Here is a 6,624-nt window from a genome sequence, read left to right as displayed (position 1 = left end):
TATCAGGATTTGTCGGCACATCTGGGTGGCTTTGCTGGTCTTGTTTTACCATTGTCGAGGATGTCTTGTAACCGGGATTCCGAGTCTGTTCGGGTCTTCCCGCTAGAAGGAATATCCTTCGTTGACCGTGAGAGCTTGTGATGGGCTAAGTTGGGACACCCCTGCAGGGATTTGAACTTTCGAAAGCCGTGCCCACGGTTATGGGAAGATGGGAATTTGTTAATGTCCGGTTGTAGAAAACCTGAAGTTGACCTTAATTAAAATACATCAACCGTGTGTGTTACCATGATGGTCTCTTTCCGGCGGTGTCCCGGAAGTGAACACGGTGTTGGAGTTATGCTTGACGTAGGTTGTTTTAGGATCACTTCTTGATCATAGTTGTTCGACCGTGCTTTTGCCTTCTCTTCTCGCTCTCATTTGCGTTGTTAGCCACCAAATATGCTAGTCGCTTGCTGCAGCTCCACCTCATACCTTTTACCTTTCCTATAAGCTTAAATAGTCTTGATCGCGAGGGTGTGAGATTGCTGAGTCCCCATGACTCACAGATACTTCCAAAACCAGCTTGCAGGTGCCATTGAACCGTGCAAATGACGCAACCAAGCTCAGGAGGAGCTCGATGAAGATCTTGTCCTTTATGTTGTTCCGTTGCAAGTTGATCAGTAGTGGAGCCCAGTCGGGATGATCGGGGATCTGTGTAGCTTTTGGGGTAGTCTTCTTTTATATTGGTTCCGTAGTCGGACCTTGATTGTATCTGGTTGATGTAATGCTTTATTCATGTAATTGTGTGAAGTGGTGATTGTAAGCCAACTATGTATCTTTTTCCCTTATGTATTACATGGGTTATGTGAAGATTACCTCACTTGCGACATTGCTTTCAATGCGGTTATGCCTCTAAGTCGTGCTTCGACACGTGGGAGATATAGCCGCATCGAGGGCATTACAAGTTGGTAATCAGAGCCTTCCCTGACCTTAGGAGACCCCTGCTTGATCGAATCGCTGGCATATTTGAGTCTAGAAAAATGTTTTGAGTCATTTAGGAATTATATATCGGAGAGTTAGGAATTCTTTTTACTCCTCAGTCCCTTCATCGCTCTAGTGAGGCATCCTGGCGTAGAGTTTTGACTCTTCTCTTCTCAAATTTCACTAAAAAAATTTAGGATCACGCGGGTATCTTGGAATTGTTCCGTGTTGGGGAACGTAGTAATTTCAAAAATTTCCTACGCACACGCAAGATCATGGTGATGCATAGCAACAAGAGGGGAGAGTGTTGTCTACGTACCCTCGTAGACCGGAAGCGGAAGCGTTATGACAACGCGGTTGATGTAGTCGTACGTCTTCACGGCCCGACCGATCAAGCACCGAAACTACGACACCTCCGAGTTCTAGCACACGTTCAGCTTGATGACGATCCCCGGACTCCGATCCAGCAAAGTATCGGGGAAGAGTTCCGTCAGCACGACGGTGTGGTGACGATCTTGATGTTCTACTGTCGCAGGGCTTCGCCTAAGCACCGCTACAATATTATCGAGGATTATAGTGGAGGAGGGCACCGCACACGGCTAAGAAAACGATCACGTGGATCAACTTGTGTCTCTAGGGGTGCCCCCTGCCCCCATATATAAAGGAGCAAGGGGAGGAGGCTGGCCGGCCCTAGGGCGTGCCAAGGAGGAGGAGTCCTCCTCCTAGTAGGAGTAGGACTCCCCCGTTTCCTACTCCTACTAGGAGGGGGAAAGGAAGTGGGAGAGGAAAAAGGAAAGGGGGGAGCCGCCCCCCCTCTCCTAGTCCAATTAGGACTAGAGAGGGAGGGGGCGCGTGGCCCACCCTGGCCGCCCCTCTCTCTCTCCACTGTGGCCCATAAGGCCCATTACTTCTCCTGGGGGGTTCCGGTAACCCTCCGGTACTCCAGTTTTCTCCGAAATCATCTAGAACACTTCCGGTGTCCGAATATAGCCATCCAATATATCAATCTTTATGTCTCAACCATTTCGAGACTCCTCAACATGTCTGTGATCACATCCGAGACTCCGAACTAACTTCGGTACATCAAAACTCATAAACTCATAATATAACTGTCATCGAAACCTTAAGCATGCGGACCCTACGGGTTCGAGAACAATGTAGACATGACCGAGACATATCTCCGGTCAATAACCAATAGCGGAACCTGGATGCTCATATTGGCTCCGACATATTCTACGAAGATCTTTATCGGTCAGACCGCATAACAACATACGTTGTTCGCTTTGTCATCGGTATGTTACTTGCCTGAGATTCGATCATCAGTATCTCAATACCTAGTTCAATCTCGTTACCGGCAAGTCTCTTTACTCGTTTCATAATACATCATCTTGCAACTAACTCATTAGTTGCAATGCTTGTAAGGCTTATGTGATGTGCATTACCGAGAGGGCCCAGAGATACCTCTCCAACAATCGGAGTGACAAATCCTAATCTCGAAATACGCCAACCCAACATTTACCTTTGGAGACACCTGTAGAGCTCCTTTATAATCACCCAGTTACGTTGTGATGTTTGGTAGCACACAAAGTGTTCCTCCGGCAAACGGGAGTTGCATAATCTCATAGTTATTGGAACATGTATAAGTCATGAAGAAAGCAATAGCAACATACTAAACGATCGGGTGCTAAGCTAATGGAATGGGTCATGTCAATCACATCATTCTCCTAATGATGTGATCCCATTAATCAAATGACAACTCATGTCTATGGTTAGGAAACATAACCATCTTTGATCAACGAGCAAGTCAAGTAGAGGCATACTAGTGACAGTTTGTTTGTCTATGTATTCACACATGTATTATGTTTCCGGTTAATACAATTCTAGCATGAATAATAAACATTTATCATGATATAAGGAAATAAATGATAAATTTATTATTGCCTCTAGGGCATATTTCCTTCAGTCTCCCACTTGCACTAGAGTCAATAATCTAGTTCACATCTCCATGTGATTTAACATCAATAGTTCAAATCACCATGTGATTAACACCCATAGTTCACATTGACATGTGACCAACACCCAAAGGGTTTACTAGAGTCAATAATCTAGTGCACATCGCTATGTGATTAACACCCAAAGAGTACTGAGGTGTGATCATGTTTTGCTTGTGAGATAATTTTAGTCAACCGGTCTGTCACATACAGATCCGTAAGTATTTTGCAAATTCTATGTCTACAATGCTCTGCATGGAGCTACTCTAGCTAATTGCTCCCACTTTCAATATGTATCTAGATCGAGACTTAGAGTCATCCAGATCTGTGTCAAAACTTGCATCGACGTAACTTTTTACGACGAACCTTTTGTCACCTCCATAATTGAGAAATATTTCCTTATTCCACTAAGGATAATTTTGACCGTTGTCCAGTGATCTACTCTTAGATCACTATTGTACTCCCTTACATAACACAGTGTAGGGTATACAATAGATCTGGTACACAGCATTGCATACTTTATAGAACCTATGGCTGAGGCATAGGGAATGACTTTCATTCTCTTTCTATCTTCTGCCGTGGTCGGGCTTTGAGTCTTACTCAATTTCACACCTTGTAACAGAGCCAAGAACTCTTTCTTTGACTGTTCCATTTTTGAACTACTTCAAAATATTGTCAAGGTATGTATTCATTGAAAAAACTTATCAAGCGTCTTGATCTATCTCTATAGATCTTGATGCTTAATATGTTAGCAGCTTCACTGAGGTCTTTCTTTGAAAAACTTCTTTCAAAACACTCCTTTATGCTTTGCAGAATAATTCTACATTATTTCCGATCAACAATTTGTTATTCACATATACTTATCAGAAATGCTATAGTGCTCCCACTCACTTTCTTGTAAATACAGGCTTCACCGCAAGTCTATATAAAACTATATGCTTTGATCATCTCATCAAAGCGCATATTCCAACTCTGAGATGCTTGCACCAGTCCATAGATGGATCGCTGGAGCTTGCATATTTTGTTAGTACCTTTAGCATTGACAAAATCTTCTGGTTGCATCATATACAACTCTTCTTTAATAAATCCACTAAGAAATGCAGTTTTGTTTATCCATTTGCCAGATTTCATAAAATGCGGCAATTGCTAACATGATTCGGATAGACTTAAGCATAGATACGAGTGAGAAACTCTCATCGTAGTCAACACCTTGAACTTGTCGAAAACCTTTTGCGACAATTCTAGCTTTGTATATAGTAACACTACTATCTGCTTCCGTCTTCCTCTTGAAGATCCATTTAATCTCAATGGCTCACCGATCATTGGGCAGGTCAATCAAAGTCCATACTTTGTTCTCATACATGGATCTCATCTCAGATTTCATGGCCTCAAGCCATTTCGTGGAATCTGGGCTCATCATCGCTTCCTCATAGTTCGTAGGCTTGTCATGGTCAAGTAACATGACCTCCAGAACGGGATTACCGTACCACTCTGGTGCAGATCTCACTCTGGTTTATCTACGAGGTTCGGTAGTAACTTGATCTGAAGTTACATGATCATCATCATTAGCTTCCTCACTAATTGGTGTAGTAGTCACAAGAACAGATTTCCGTGGTGAACTACTTTCCAATAAGGGAGAAGGTACAATTACCTTATCAAGTTTTCTACTTTCCTCCCACTCACTTCTTTCGAGATAAACTCCTTCTCTAGAAAGGATCCATTCTCAGCAATGAATATCTTGCCTTCAGATCTGTGATAGAAGGTGTACCCAACATTTTTCTTTTGGGTATCCTATGAAGACGCACTTCTCCGATTTAGGTTTGAGCTTATCAAGTTGAAACTTTTTCACATAAGCATTGCAACCTCAAACTTTAAGAAACGACAGCTTAGGTTTCTTGCCAAACCATAGTTCATACGGTGTCGTCTCAACGGATTTAGATGGTGCCCTATTTAACGTGAATGTAGCTGTCTCTAACGCATAACCCCAAAACGATAGTGGTAATCGGTAAAAGACATCATAGATCGCACCATATCTTATAAAGTACGGTTTTGACGTTCGGACACACCATTACATTGTGGTGTTCCAGGTGGCGTGAGTAGTGAAACTATTTCACATTGTTTTAACTGAAGGCCAAACTCGTAACTCAAATATTTTACTTCCGCGATCATATTGTAGAAACTTTTATTTTTGTTACGATGATTCTCCACTTCACTCTGAAATTCTTTGAACTTTTCAAATATTTCAGACTTGTGTTTCATCAAGTAGATATACTCATATCTGCTCAAATCATCTGTGAAGATCAGAAAATAATGATACCTGTCGCGAGCCTCAATATTCATCGCATCAGTATGTATGATTTCCAACAAATCTGTTGCTCGCTCCATTGTTCCGAAGAACGGAGTCTTAGTCATCTTGCCCATGAGGCATGGTTCGCAAGCATCAACTGATTCATAATCAAGTGATTCCAAAAGCCCATCAGCATGGAGTTTCTTCATGCACTTTACACCAATATGACCTAGACGGCAGTGCCACAAATAAGTTGCACTATCATTATTAACTTTGCATCTTTTGGTTTCAATATTATGATTATGTGTATCACTATGATCGAGATCCAACGAACTATTTTCATTGGGTGTGTAACTGTATAAGGTTTTATTCATGTAAACAGAACAACAATTTATTCTCTTACTTAAATGAATAACCGTATTACAATAAACATGATCAAATCATATTCATGCTTAACGCAAATACCAAATAACACTTATTTAGGTTCAACACTAATCCCGAAAGTATAGGGAGCGTGCGATGATGATCATATCAATCTTGGGACTACTTCCAACACACATCATCACTTCACGCTTAACTAGTCTCTGTTTACTCTGCAACTCCCGTTTCGAGTTACTAATCTTAGCAACTGAACTAGTATCAAATACTTAGGGGTTGCTATAAACACTAGTAAAGCACACATCAATAACATGTATATTAAATATACTTATGTTCACTTTGCCATCCTTCTTATCCGCCAATCACTTGGGGTAGTTCCGCTTCCGGTGACCAGTCCCTTTGCAGTAGAAGCACTTAGTCTCAGGCTTAGGACCAGACTTGGGCTTGTTCACTTGAGCAGCAACTTGCTTGCCATTCTTCTTGAAGTTCCCCTTCTTCCTTTTGCCCTTTTCTTGAAACTAGTGGTCATGTCTACCATCAACACTTGATGTTTTTCTTGATTTCTACCTTCGTTTATTTTAGCATCACGAAGAGCTTGGGAATCGTTTCCGTTATCCCTTGTATATTATAGTTCATCACAAAGTTCTACTAACTTGGTGATGGTGACTAGAGAATTCTATCAATCACTATTTTATCTGGAAGATTAACTCCCACTTGATTCAAGCGATTGTAGTACCCAGACAATCTGAGCACATGCTCACTAGTTGAGCGATTCTCCTCCATCTTTTAGCTATAGAACTTGTTGGAGACTTCATATCTCTCAACTCGGGTATTTGCTTGAAATATTAACTTCAACTCCCGGAACATCCATATGATCCATGATGTTCAAAACGTCTTTGAAGTCCCAATTCTAAGCCGTTTAAGCATGGTGCACTAAACTATCAAGTAGTCATCATATTGAGCTAGCCAAATGTTCATAACGTCTGCATCTGCTCCTGCAATAGGTCT

The sequence above is a fragment of the Triticum dicoccoides genome, chromosome 3A (genome assembly GCF_002162155.2).
Source record: "Triticum dicoccoides isolate Atlit2015 ecotype Zavitan chromosome 3A, WEW_v2.0, whole genome shotgun sequence".
Lineage (NCBI taxonomy): Eukaryota > Viridiplantae > Streptophyta > Magnoliopsida > Poales > Poaceae > Triticum > Triticum dicoccoides.
The sequence above is the reverse complement of the archived record's forward strand: the minus strand, read 5'-3'. Positions refer to the sequence as shown.